The 14,833-nt window shown below is 43.0% G+C and overlaps 1 long non-coding RNA gene across 2 annotated transcripts in view; it reads left to right on the forward strand.

The window, feature by feature from the left end:
* Positions 1-7: 7 nt before the first annotated feature.
* LOC125160995 (uncharacterized) overlaps positions 8-14,833 on the forward strand; it is a 170,857-nt gene continuing 156,031 nt past the window's right edge. For both annotated transcript variants that reach the window (XR_007150432.1, XR_007150430.1), the window contains exon 1: positions 8-177. This is a non-coding gene — a long non-coding RNA (uncharacterized LOC125160995). The remainder of the gene's footprint in view (positions 178-14,833) is intronic.

Consider the following 14,833-nt stretch of genomic DNA (forward strand, 5'->3'; position numbering starts at 1 on the left):
TCCCACAATGCCCCGCGCGGAACGCGCCGCTGCGCGAGCCCCGCCCCCTGACGATTGTTGCCGAAGGCGTAGCGAGCGCTTCCGAGCTCACTCGGCTCCTTCCGCCTGCCCCGCGCCGGCCCGACGCTCTCGGGAGCCGTCGTCACCCAGCTCGCTTTAGTGCCCTTCTGCTTTCCGGTAAGAGGCCAATGCCATAAGAATGAACCTGTCGCGTTTTGGTGAGCATGAAGTCGTGCCTCAGCAGAAACCACTGATTGCATTATTTTCTAGGAGCTGGTTTTGTCAGGCAGCCCTACATTGTATCAGAGTGACTCTGAGCAGATGCCTTGCTTCTCTGAGCTTAGCTTCCTCGTTTGTACAGTGAATGTACCCACACTTCACCAAGTGGTTGTGAGGCTTACGAGATGACGTGGGCTTTGATGCGTGGAAGCCAGTGCTTGATACGGGGGGGGGGGCTCCGTGTGCTTTGCGTTTTGTGAACTGGTGGTCCATTCTCATTTTGGGGGTGGGGACGCTGAGGTCCATCAGGTAAAGACCTTAGCTGCCCAGACGGCACAGCTAGCAGGTGGCAGAGCAGGTGTGTGTGTGTGTGTGGTGCGAAGCCCTTGCACATCACGGGTAAGACCCACGGTGGCAACAACAACAAAAAGTACTTAAGAATAAACATTAACAAGTTACAAGATCCTCCTGCTGAAATCCCTCAACCTTTGCTGAAAGGCAGAAACAAGACCTGAGTAAACGAACAACATATGCCATATCTTTGGATGACAAGTCAGTCTCAAAAGCATGCCAATTCTTTCCAAGTTAAATTACAAAATTAGCGCAATTCCCGTCAGAGTCCCAAGCACTCTTGGGAATGTGTTAGAACTAACTAAATAATTTCAAATTTTATACAGAAGATCACCTAGTTGTGAGTTATCAGGAAGCCCTTTAAAAAAAGAGTAGTAAGCATTTGCCCTATAAAAGATTAAAATAAACGGAACGCCAAGGTATTGGGACAGCAATAGGAAAATAATCAGAATAGAAGGGAAGATTTATTATTTTTCTTGAGATACATTGGAGTAAAAACACTTAATAATCTAGATTGTATAGAATTACCCGTTATAAAGTAGATATTCCTGTCAATCTAGTCTGTACACACACACACACACACACCTGAGATGATGCCCATCTAATGCTAAAGATAGTTATTTCTTTTTTTTTAATTTTTTTTTTTTTACATTTATTTATTTTTGATAGAGCACAAGTGGGGGAGGGGTAGAGAGAGAAGGAGACAGAATCCGAAGCAGGCTCCAGACTCTGTCAGCACAGAGCCTGACGCCGGGCTCGAACTCACAAACCGCGAGATCATGGCCTGAGGTGAAGTTGGACACCCAACCGAGTGAGCCACCCAAGTGCCCCAAAGATAGTTATTTCTGATTCACCGATACATTGGTTTTGTAGAGCACCACAAACTCATGGCATGAAACAAAAGAAACTTATTCACTTACAGTGCTGGGGTCCAAAAGTCCAAAATCAAGGTATTTGGCAAGCTTGGTTCTTTTGAGATCTCTAGAGGAGAATCTGTTCTGTGCTTCTCAACTCCAGGGGTTACTGGCAAAACGTGGCATGCCTTGGCTTCTGATCATTGTTGCTGTCTTCACATGGTATTGACTGTGTGTCTGTCTTCTTATAAGGGCACCCAAGATTGAGTTTGGACCCATCCTAATCCAGTCTGACCTCATCTTAATTATAACTACAAAGACCCTATTTCCAAGTAAGACCCCGTGTCTGGGGTGGACATGAATTTTGGGGGACCCTAGTCAACGTACTACAGGTTGGATTTTTTTTTAAATTTTTTTTTTAACGTTTTTATTTATTTTTGAGACAGAGAGAGACAGAGCATGAACGGGGGAGGGGCAGAGAGAGAGGGAGACCCAGAATTGGAAGCAGGCTCCAGGCTCTGAGCCATCAGCCCAGAGGCCAACGCGGGGCTCGAACTCACGGACCGTGAGATCGTGACCTGAGCCGAAGTCGGACGCTAAACCGACTGAGCCACCCAGGCGCCCCCAGGTTGGATTTTTAAAAACTTCTCCTAAGTGTTTTTCTACATGTTGTGAATTTTTTATAAATACATAATATTTTAGAAAAAAATGTAAGATGTTTCTTTCAAAAACTACAGGAATGTGAGAAACTCTACAGTAAATGATAAAGACGATGTTTTAGTGGAAAAAGAATGGTTTATTAAATGCTGTTCCTATGATGAAAGTAGAGACACTTAAAAATAAGATACAGTTGGGGCACCTGGGTGGCTCAGTCAGTTAAACATCTGACTTTGGCTTAGGTCACGATCTCACAGTTTGTGAGTTCAAGGCCCGCCTTAGGTTTTGTGCTGACAGCTCAGAGCCTGGAGCTCGCTTTGGATTCTGTGTCTCTCTCTTTCTACCCCTACTCTGCTTCTGTGCGTGCGCTCTCTCTCTCAAAAAATAAATAAATGAACATTAAAAAAAATAGAGACAGTTAATTAAAAAATTTGTGGCATCATAACAGGAACAAAAGTAAATTTAAGATGGATTGAAATCTATATTCAAAAGCATATGCTTTTTTTTATAATAATGTAAGACATAAAAATAAGAGACCCTGAGCCAGTGGTTATACCACTTGGAGATTTGATAAGACACACAAAATCCTGTGTCATGCCAGAAATTCTCGTACAGTGCTTGGGCCCCAGAACCCCCATTTTTAACTAGGACTCCATGTGATTCTCTTGTAGGTGTTCCACCAACCACAGTTTGAGAAGCACTGGTACAGACGAGCAGATTAATATATTTGTCTATGTAAATAAAAGACAAAACTTTGGGAGAAAATATTTGCAATATTTAGCATGCAAGGCATTAATATCTCTACTATAGAAAGAGTTTCTAAAAAAAAGGGGGTTTCTAATCATCAATAAGAGAAAGACAACCCAATAGAAAAATGAGCAAAGAATATACATCTGCAGTTCACAAAGGAAATACAACTGATTGAAAAAAAAAATAAACGGAAGAAAGAATCTAAACCTCACTAATAAACTAGGAAATGCATATTTAAATAATAATCATTTGTGTGTGTGTTTTCCTTTTAGATTAACAATTATTTTAAAAATTACTGACAAAGTGTTATGGCAAAGGGTTGATTTGGCCTTGCCTATCAGCATTTTAAGTTTTTACATCCCGTAAGCTGGCAATCTCACTTCCGAGAATTTGTCTTACAGATACAACAGCACAGTATATATGATATGATGATGTATAAGAATACTCACTGGGGCACTGTTTGGATGTCAGACAATTGACAACAATCAAACATTAAAAGTTGAAAAGTCTGTGGTACATCCACAAACGTAGCACAACACAGGTTTATGTGGACTGACTTGCAAATGTGTTCTCGGTATACTTATGGCTGGTGGGTGAAAAGGAAAGTTGTAGAAGAATGTGCACGTTGCCATCTCATTTTTTTTCCCCCAAACACATTTGTGTGCTTATATTTCTCTGTGTGAATGATAGCTACAAATTACTTAGAAGGGTCTGGAATTGGAGGAGTAATCTGGGAATTTAGGCTGGTTGCTTGCAAAGCACATTATCTATTTTGTTTAGATGACATGTATTCTGGGGTTGGCTTAAAGGTAACTTCTGGAACTTTTAAAGGAAGATGATATATATCCCACTCAAGCCATGTCTTTTTGCTGCCCCTGGGGGAGCAAAAAAAAAATCCCTAGAAACAAAAGTGCATCAAAGACCTCCCTCCCTGCCCCAAATCACTAGGGATTTTCTCTGAAGGTGCAGCAAAGAAATGAGGGACACGTATATTTCACCCCTCACTTTATAGTATAATTATCAAAGTCGCAGTATTTCAAGCTCCCAGAACTTACTTTGTTTTCTTATATACTTATTTATTTATTGATTCTCTCCTGCACTGGAATCCAAATTCTAGGGCCGTTTGCCATTTTGTGTTCAGTGACACCCACGGGTTAGCATGCTAACCGCAATAAATGTACACCAAATACATGTTGAATGACGAAGATTTGAGTGGTTTTTACTTTGAGTGTGATTTTGGTTTTGTGTGTTTTGCTTTCGCATTCTGTTTAAATTTCCAGATGCCCACCTTTTCCATTCCCTTCTCCCAAAATGTTTCCTCAGTTCATCTTGGAATAATTACAATAGCCAAATGTAAATAACAGATCCTTCAAAAACAGATCATTCTGAAGCACAATCTCCTAGTTTAAACAAAAAATACCAAGGAGATGCCTGAATATATCTCTCCTCCTAATTCTTTTATTTTTATTTTGTTTAATGTTTATTTTTGAGAGAGAGAGAGAAGAGGGAGAGAGAGAGAAAGGAGGGAAGGGATAGAGAGGGAGGGAGACATAGAATCCGAAGCAGGCTTCTGGCTCTGAGCTGTCAGCATAGAGCCCAACGCAGGGCTCGAACCCACAAACAGTGAGATAACGACCTGAGCCAAAGTCAGACGCTTAACCCACTAAACTACCCAGGTTCCCTAATTTTTAAATGAGTAATCCTCAATTTCTTTTGACAGCTTTTAAAATTTGAGGTGTATCCTGTAATGTGCCGATGACGATCATTTATTCACGCCCTAAATATCGAGTATTTAGTTCACGCCAAATACTGTACTAGTTGCTCATAGATTCATACCCATGCTTACCGTATAGGTGGAGCCCTTGGGCACCAGGTGCGAATCTCTCCATAGCTCACTGAACAACAAAGTGGTTTTCTTTGCCTGGAGCTGTCTGACACCCCAGCCATACTCATCCCTCCCTGCCCCACTCAACTCCTTACCCCTTGGCGGGTTAGTTCTCCTTGACAGAACTTGTCAGGTTTGTAATATAAAAAGTGATTTAGTGAGCTTCTCAGGAGGGAACCATGTCTGATTTGTTTGCTGCTGTTTTCTTGTTGTGGCCATACTACCTGTCATATGGGAGGCATTTAACAAAACATAATCTGAATGACTAAATAAACATGGAATATGCATTGTCTGGTTTTCCTGGCAACCTTAAAACATGGCCTCTTTTAAAACTGCTTGAGACATCCAAAATTACAGGATATTCCATAATTTGAATGTAGAGCAAGCCAATTTCATCACAGCCCTGATAATAAAATCAGCAACACTCACTTCCAAAAACTATTTTTTGATTTAATTAAATATGTTCAGTTCTCTACAACACATACAACCTTTTTTTTTCCCTAGCAAATGTTACTCTCATTCTCCACCTCAAAGTATTGCCAGGAGGCCCTATGCTAGGTAAGGTTAATTGTAAAATTTTAAGCGCGCTTCTGTGAAAAAAAGAAAATCCAATGTTTGCCTAAGAAACAGGTAAGGAATTTTTTACTCAGAAAGAAAGAAGAAAAAAAAAACCCTTCAGACTGTTAGAGTACATACAGATAGAGCACAGCAGAGATCTGTGTCTTTTGGTTCAAATGCATGAAGAGCAAGACAGCCAAAGCTCTTGGTGTTGTAAGCACAGAAGAGCAAAGGGAGCCTCTTCCAGAAACTTGCTCAGACTGGACGGGACTAGAGCTGATCTCTTAGGGATGGGAGAGCGAGCTTGGCAGGCTCTGATGTGGAGCCAGTGCAAAGCAGAAGCCAAATTTCATGTCGAATTAGAAACAAGTCTGGACTTAAGAGAGACTTTATTCAAAACGATTATCGCAAGGGGTAGGGTGTAGCATGAGGGGGATGAAGCTGTTGCAATAGGGGGATGGAGACTATGGAAATGGGGACACTGTCATGACCATAACATCTGCAAGTGTCTCCAGAATGGTTGTCTTTGATAAAGAGGGGTAAACAAGGTGAGAAAGATCCAGGTGTGGGGGAGTGAATGAAAGGGGGAGCATGATAGGATAGTACATCAGGGAATGTTTTCCTCTGAGGTCAGCCTAGTTCTCAGGAGGGGTTGTCAATGGGCTCAGGCTGAGGGTGGGCCAATGTTCAAGCACCTGGGGGCAGGAGAGAAGCTCAACCAAAGTTTGATAAACAAGCATTTTGTTCCCGTTGATCAGTGGGGACAAAATAATTCAGCTCATTTATGAGGCAAAGAATAGGAATTTGGAGGGTCTGTGTCTGGAGTCATCCTGGGTAATCAAAAGGGAGTTCCTGTGAGTCTTACCTAAGTCATAAGTGGAGGAGGGGTTCTTTGCAGTGTCATCTTCCAGAAGTCAAAGTACGGGTGGGATATCTCTTATTCTTTGCTGTTTTCCAGGAGCATGGGGTTCAGTTCAAATTCAACACTGTTGGCAGGAAGAGCTTCTGAGGACAACCTCAGAGTCTTCATTTATTCCTTCTCTGATTCTTTCTTTACATAGATCTGAGTTTCTGATCCCTTTATCCTTTTTATCCTTCTCTTTGGAAGAACTTTTCCCATTTCTTTCAGTGTGGGGTCTACCAGTGACAACTGCCCTCAGGTTTTATCTGAGAAAGTCTTTATTTTTCCTTTATGTAACTTGGAAGGATAATTTTGCTGGGTACAAAATTCTGGGTTGGTGTTTTTGTTTTGTTTTGTTTTTTCCTTTCAAAATTCTGAATGTTTCTTTCCACTCTCTTGCTTACATGGTTACTGATAAGAAATCTGATGTAATACTTGTCCTATATGTAAGGTATCTTTTTTTTTCCTCTCTCCTCTTTCAAAATTTTGTCTCAGTCTTTGGTTTTCTGCAGTGTGAGTACAATGTGCCTACGTGTAGATTTTTTGGTATTTATCAGACTTGGTATTTTTTTGAGCTTCTAGAATCCATGGTTTAATTTCTTTCAGTAATATTGGAAAATTCTAAGTCAATGTTATTTCAAATATTTTTTCTGCTTTCCCTCTCATGCTTCTCCTTCTGGAATTCCCATTAACTTATGTTACATCTGTTGTAATTGTCCCACAGTTATTAAATATTCTGTTCAATTTTTTTTCATTCTTTTTTCTCTTTCATTTCACTGGGAAGTTTCTATTGACAGATCTTCAAGCTCACTGATTCTTCTTCACCTGTACCTAGTCTACTTCTGGGCCTATTAGAAACATTTTTAGGGTACCTGAGTGGCTCAGTTGGTTAAGCATCTGACTTCCACTCAGGTCATGATCTCACAGCTTGTGGGTTTAAGCCCCGTGTCGGGCTCTGTGCTGACAGCTCAGAGCCTGGAGCCTGTCTCTGTCTCCCTCTGTCCCTCTCTTGCTTGTGCTTTGTGTCTCTCTCTCAAAAAATAAAAGAAAATATTTTTTAAAAAGCATTTTTCATTTGTTGCACTTGTTTTGATTTTTCAGGTTACCTTTGAGTTTTTCAAGTTCCATCTCTCTGCTTCCATTACTCATCTGTTCTTGAATGTTATCTACTTTTTTTTTATCAGAATGTTTAGCATCTTTATTGTGATTATTTTAAATTCTCAATATGATAATTCCAACATCTCTGCCATATCTGATTCTGGTTCTGATACTTGCCTTGTCTCTTCAGATTTTGGGCTTTTCTTGCCTTTTGGCAGGCCTTGTAATATTTTGTTAAAATGTAGATATGGGGCACCTGGGTGCCTCAGTTGGTTAAGTGTCCAACTTTGGTTCAGGTCATGATCTTGCAGTTTGTGAGTTCGAGCTCTGCATCAGACCCTGTGCTGACAGTTCAGAGTCTGGAGCCTGCTTCGGATTCTGTGTCTCCCTCTCTCTCTGCTTCTTCCTAGCTTGTGCTCTTTCTCTCTCTCAAAAATAAACATTTAAAAAAAAATAAAAATAAATAAAGTTAGATGTGTTGTATTGGGTGATAGGAATTGAGTAGATCGGCCTTTGGTGTGAAGGTTATTTTTATGTGGCTGAGAGTCAGGCTGTGTTTACCGTGCTTAGGTATCAGAGACTTCAGTTTACGTGAGTGTCCTGGTTTTTGTCTCTCCATTTTCTTTGGGTTTCCCTAGGAGCTCCTTCCTGGGTAAAGTCTTGCAGTTTTTTTAGCTGTAACCCCCTTATTATACAAGGAGCCTATTGATTTGGTGGTAAGGGAGTGGGAGGGGAATCATTGTATAATCCTGTAATTAGGTCCTTAGTGTTTTAGTGAGTCCTACCCCTGGGCCATGACCTTCATAAGAGTTTCTCAGCTTATTTTCCTTCCCCTGAGGTAAGGCAGGAAGGCTAGAGGGGGCTGGAGTTGGCTAACATTCCTTTCCCCTGGAAGGCTCTAGGGAAGTTTTTTCTCTTGCTGCGTAGGTGTTTGTTGTGACGCATTTCAAAATGGCTGCTCTCCCCAGCCCCCACCCCCAGCCAGATAGGAAGGGATTTTTCTCCTATCTTCACCGTAAGAACCTACTGGGGGTCCCGAAGGTAGAACTCTGTGAAAATGTGGGGGATCCTTACTTACGCTGGGCCTTCAGGAGCTCTTAACTCTCAGGTTAATCCATCCTCAGCTTCCAGCAGTTTCTGAGGCACGGGCATGTCCCTGCCTGTTCTGGCTTCAGCGGCTTCTGGTTCAGGTCAGCTGTTTTGCGGTCTCTGTCTTCACCTGTCCCTCTAGTTTTCGGGGTAGTGGTTTATCCCGTGACCTCGTTTCTGTGGTAAATGTAAGAAAAGTCATTGTTCTGAGGTAGAGAGACATGACTTCCAAGCTTTTGGGGTTTTTTCGTTTGTTTGTTTGTTTACACATTTAAAGAATTTTTTAAATTCTCACAAGAATTGCATACCAGTAATCTCCAAATTCACTGTTTCTTTCAGATAACACAATCTTAGAAATGTATCTGCACTCTCTCCCCTCTCTGGATTTCTTTCTCCCATTTAATGTGAACAATATACTTTTTATGTTTATTTTTCAGAGAGAGAGAAAATGAGTGTGAGCGGGGGAGGGACAGAGAGAGAGGGAGACAGAATCTCAAGCAGGCTACACGCTGTTAGCACAGAGTGTGACACAGGGTTCACGAACCCATGAAATCATGACCTGGGCCGAGATTAAGAGTTGGAAACTTAACCAATGGAGCCACCCAGGTGCCCACGTGGGGCTCGAACTCACGAACTATGATGACATCATGACACGAGCCAAAACCAAGACCCGGACGCTTAACCAACTGAGCCACGCAGGTGCCCCAGGACTCTATTTCCAAATAAGGTCACATTCGTGGGTACCAGGGGTCAGGACTTGAGCACGTCTTTGGGAAACACAGTTCACCCCACAGCAGTGTCCTAAACAGAGATCTAAACAGAGGGCTGTGGTTGTGGGGATGGCAAGATAATTAACCGTGGGACATCCCTTTGCTACCTCTTTTGTCGTCTGAAGAACTTGGATTCAAATACTCACTGGCTGCAAAGCTGGTACAAGAGCTCTGTCACCCCTCAGTCTCAGAGTACTTATCTGTAAGTGGACATTAACTGGGACAAGTGTGGCCCCACACAAGCAGCCTGGGCATCACCTCGTGAAAAATGCTAAAGTCAGGCCCCAGCCCAGACCACTTGAGCTGGAGTTTGCATTTAAACCAAATCTCTAGATGACTCAGAAGCACAGTGACGTGTGAGGGGCACTTAGCACGGTCCTTGGGGCATAATAATCTGCCAATAAATGCTAACCGCCCCCCACCCCCGACACTATAAAGGCCCTTCAGTAAAACAGCTGAGTTTACATTTAATTGCACAACTTTAGATGGAAACAAGAGAGAAGGGACAAGAGTAGGCCATTTTTAAACTACCCCAAAAGAAACTGGTTAACTAGCAATAGGCTGGTAGTAAAATGTTAACTCTTAGGGCACGTGGAATATCTCAAAAAAAATTTTTTTTAATTGAAGAAAATATTGTTCAGGGCACCTTGGTGGCTCCATTGGTTAAGCTTCCAAGCTTGAGGTCATTTCTACTAGAAACTAGTAGAAACAATACAACACCTCGGTGCTCCATGTTTCTGAATGGATGGTCGTCGGGAAGGTTTGGTGGCTGCTGAGAACACTTTAAAAAAATTTTTTTTTTAAAGTTTATTTATTTTTGAGACAGAGAGAGACAGAGAGAGACAGAGCATGAATGGGGGAGGGTCAGAGAGAGAGGGAGACACAGAATCTGAAACAGGCTCCAGGCTCTGAGCTGTCAGCACAGAGCCTGACGCGGGGCTCGAACTCACAGACTGCGAGATCAAGACCCGAGCTGAAGTCGGACGCTCACCTGACTGAACCACCCAGGCACCCCATGCTGAGAACACTTTGGAACTTCTCCAGCCCTTGTCCTACTTTGCTGTTCATTTTGCTTGAGAGAATCCGAAAAAAAGTAATGGCGCGTTTACATCATGAAAGTAAATCAGCTATATTGTATGTTAGAGCAGAGAAGCCCCTGGTTTGCTTTTCTCCTCAAATACTTTTCGAAGCAAAGCTGTATTTTCCAAGCCCGACAAAATCTTCTCCACAGGAAGAGTCTTGTCCACGTGTAGTTAATTGCCTAGATATTTACTTGAGAACTGGATCAAGTGTTTATCATCTGACGACGTTGTGACAGTTAAAAAAAGACAAATCTTCGGGTTTGTTTTTATTGGTTCCCCCAAAGAGTCTGAGCTGCAGGAAGTTAAAATTCAACGCCAGGTTTTATTTCATGATCTTCCCAAAACAAATACAGCATTTTGGCTTTATCTGGCCTCTAGCGAAGATCAAGGAGACCGGGAATGAGCTTTCCTTCTTCACTCCCCTCTAAAAATTGTTAGTAGTAGGAAAAAAAATGTGGGTGCTGGTGGCTGCCTGGAAGCTGTCGGCTGTAGCACCTACATGTGGCCTCTTCGTGTGGCTCAGGCTTCCTCACAACATGGCGGCCTCATGCCAGTTCGGTGCCCCAATGGGAGCGACCCAAGAATGAAGGGCGAAGCCAGCCAGCCTTTTCTCTCCTGCCTTCATGAGCTGTGCTGCACACCAAATGCCACATGCTGTTGGTTACAAGTCATCCAGGGCGGCCCAGATGTAAGGTGAGGAGACGATTCTCCCCCTCTTGACCAGGGTCTGAGGAGTGGGCAGGTATCTCGTACAAATTGTTGCAATACCCTTTACGAGTAACCCACGTTTCACACAACGTGCAATGAAATTGGCCCTGCATTTTAGCTGAGGACGTTCAGCACAGTTTCTGCCTGAGCGGCGCCAAGACACCACGCTTGCCTGGCGCTCGCGTTCCTCCATCCTCAACTCCGCAAGGAAGGGCCCCAGAGGCCGCCACCCCTTCGCAGAGCTGCGATTTTCTGCTTCTTCCTGCAGCTTCACCATCGAAACCTTAGAGGTCGTGGTTTGAATTCCTCAGACGTTCCTCTGGGAGGAGGCTGTTGTTCTGCCGCCTAGAGCTGTCCAGGGCAGAAAGAGGCAGACAACACGTCTGATCTGATCTCAGTCCTTCTCCCCACTTCTTTCCTATTGTGATTACTAGCAGACAAAGCTGCCGGTTACTGCGAGTGCTGGAGGCTGCTTCTTGGCCTCCTTTGCTCTTCATGCAGCAACCGTAGCCACGGAATATCCTTAGACTCCCTTTGAGGGGTCTGCTCAGGCCCACCCCTCACCGTGGAGGCATCTTTCTGCTAGAGGTCTAAGGCTGTGAGCCCGTGAAGCAGAGTTGGTGTGGTTATCAAACTAGAAAGCGGTCAGGGCTCGGGGGGAGGCCTGACTCACCAAAGTGCTACATGAAGCATATTGGCACAGACAGACCAACAACCGGACAAACTGGGAGGGTGTCACAAATACAGTAAGACCTGGGATCGCGAGTTACTTGTTCTGCGAGGGTTCCACAAGACGAGCAAACATTTCTAATACATTTTAACTTGATAAACGAGGGATGTCTTGCAATAGGAGTCGTACGTGACGTCGAAAGTCACATGATCACAACTGAGCCCGTGGTTCTCTCTCTCTCTCTCTCTCTCTCTCCGGGATTGTGGGTGATCGTCTCTCATGCTCGGTCTCAGGCCACAGCATTCGGCAGAAATCAGTGATTTTTCAGGACGTTCGAAGGTGTCCACACCTGGCACTGGTGTATTTTTGGTCACTTCAGAGCACCTAGGGACAGTCCTTTGCTTTTCCGTGCAAGAATGAGCTTGGGAATGCTTTGCTCTGTTCTAGGTCAGGCTGCCCTTTCCTCTGCTGCCTTATTGCCACTTACATTAAATACAGGACATGACAATGGTTTGTGAATACCGTACCGTAGCATATACAATGGCCCCCATGCAGAAAAAGATTCCATGGGGCAATCGACAGCAGTGATTCCATTAGTGATAGTGAAAGCCTCTCTACACAATAACCCTCCTCTCTCTTGTCTCCCTCACACCAGCCATAAGGGTTTTCAAAGGGAAGTGCCGCTTAATTTGTTTATTTTTCTTTATATTTTGTATTCTCTTTATTATTGTATATTACAGTATTGTAATCATTTTTAAAAAATTTTTTAATGTTTATTTATTTTTGAGACAGAGAGAGAGAGAGAGAGAGAGTGCGAGTGGGAGAGGGGCACAGAGAGAGGGAGACACAGAATCTGCAGCAGGCTCCAGGCTCCAAGCTGTCAGCACAGAGCCTGACGTGGGCCTCGAACTCAGGAACTGTGAGATCATGACCTGAGCCGAAGTCGGACACTTAATGGACTAAGCCACCAGCCCCTAGTATTGTAATCATTTTTACATGAATATTTTTGGGTTGTGGAATGAATCATCTGAGTGTTCCATTATTTCTTATAGGGAAATCTGCTTTGATATACAAATGCTTTGTATTACAAACATGCTTCTGGAATGAATTAGGCTTGCAACCCAGGGTTTTACTATACTAAAAAAAACATTGTTTATCTGAAATTCAGATTTAACAGGATGACCTGTATTTTTATTTCCTAAATCTCCTAACACTAACGACATAGCCTTCCTGTTTTTCTTGCACGCCAACGTAGTTCTTGCCACAGCCCTGAACTGTGGGGGCCTCCTGATTATACTTTAGGGACAGCACAGAAATCCCTTTGGATTTGCCAAAGTAGCCTCCTCCACCTGGGACATTGGGATCATCCCACCAGCTCTGCAAGACCATCCCTTTCCCGCATGGCATATCGCAAAAGTCAGGAATCTGTTTGCTGTTTGGTGGGAAAATGTACATCTTGGTATAATTTTAATAGTTCTTGTTCTCATGGGTGAGGGTGAGCATTCTTTCGTATGTGTAAGGGTTGTTCGCATATGATGAGCAGTCTGTGAGCAGTCTATATCCTCTGTGTGTGTGTGTATGTGTGTGTGTGTATGTGTGTAAGTCAAGTTTTTGTTTCTTCCCTCAATTTCTAGGAACTCTTTCATATCAGAAAGCTCGGTCGGGGCGCCTGGGTGGCGCAGTCGGTTAAGCGTCCGACTTCAGCCAGGTCACGATCTCGCGGCCCGTGAGTTCGAGCCCCGCGTCATGCTCTGGGCTGATGGCTCAGAGCCTGGAGCCTGTTTCCGATTCTGTGTCTCCCTCTCTCTCTGCCCCTCGCCCGTTCATGCTGTGTCTCTCTCTGTCCCAAAAATAAATAAATGTTGAAAAAAAAAAAAAGAAAAAAAAAAAAAGAAAGCTCGGTCCTTCCTTCATCCCAGACTGACTGAAAATACTTCCTCCCAGTTTATTGACACTACTGTGTCTTTTGTTTATTGATGGCTATTGTTGTCTCCTGAATCTGTTATCTGCTTACAGGTGAATTAAAATCTCTCCCTGTGAATATTGCTGCTGGGTATTTAATGTCCTTCATGTTATTTCTAATGGTTTGGGGGCAGGATTCTCCTCTGTGTCACATATCAAGAGCTCAGGGTTTTTTTTGTGGGTTTTTTGTTGTTGTTGTTGTTGTTTTTGGATTTGCTTCCTTGTACTTTGCTTATCTCTTTACCTGAACTGAACCACTTTTACGGGGTGTGCCTTTTGTGCACAGCATAGAGTTGGATTTTGCTTTGTGATAAAATATGAAGATCTTTCTCTTTTAATAAGTGATTTAATCCTATTTTCATTTAATGATTAACAGATATGTTTGGTATTATCTCTGTCCCTTTACTTTATGTTGTACTCCAGTTTCTAGTGTATTTTTTAAAAGTCTTTCACTATGTGATTTGTTTTCTTTGCTTTTTGTATATAGAGTCTTTGTATTTAAGGTATATAGTCCCATTTTATTGGCCACTTTTATAAATATAACGTTACCTATACTTTTACTCCTTCATTTTTTAGGCGGCATAGATGACATTAGAATCTTCCCCCTCCCTCTTTTTTTTCTATAATCTGATTGTGGCAATCATTATGTATTTTTCAGTATTTACATTTGAGCAGTATGGTCTGCTTATGCAGACTCCCAGTGATCGTCCAGGGATTCCCTCTCCTTCCACTTCTGATCCCGCCTGGCCTGTGGTCCTGTGACCTCCCCATCCGTGTGCAAGGCATGCACATTCCTGTCCTCACCCTTTGTCACCGCGGCCACCTACAGAGCCAGCCTTGCGGCAATGCCTTGGGTGGACTGAAGTTCATCCTCTGAGAGTTCCTCAGAAAGTCTCATGGGACTCATGGTCTCTGAGTCTGTGTACTTCAAAAATGCCTGTCGCTTATGTCTTTGAAAGACAGCTTGGTTGGAGATAAAATCCTCGTGTCCTGGGCTGTTTTTGTTGTTCCTCTATTTTTAATCTCAGAGTTACTTCCACATTGTTTTCTGGGGTTGACCATTGCTGGAAAGAAATCAAAAGCCACACTGATCGTTTTACCAACCCGCCGCCCAAGGAATCTGACTTCATCCTTAAGGCCGGGTCACCTCGCTAGGATGTGTATGTTCCTTGAAGATTCTCATCAGTTTCTCAGACGTAGTGGATGCTTTTCTCACTTGGAATTGTGCATTCTTTTACGTTGGAAAATTTTTTTTTTATTATGTATTGAAATATATGTC

This window comes from Prionailurus viverrinus, chromosome A1, assembly GCF_022837055.1.
Source record: "Prionailurus viverrinus isolate Anna chromosome A1, UM_Priviv_1.0, whole genome shotgun sequence".
Classification (NCBI taxonomy): domain Eukaryota; kingdom Metazoa; phylum Chordata; class Mammalia; order Carnivora; family Felidae; genus Prionailurus; species Prionailurus viverrinus.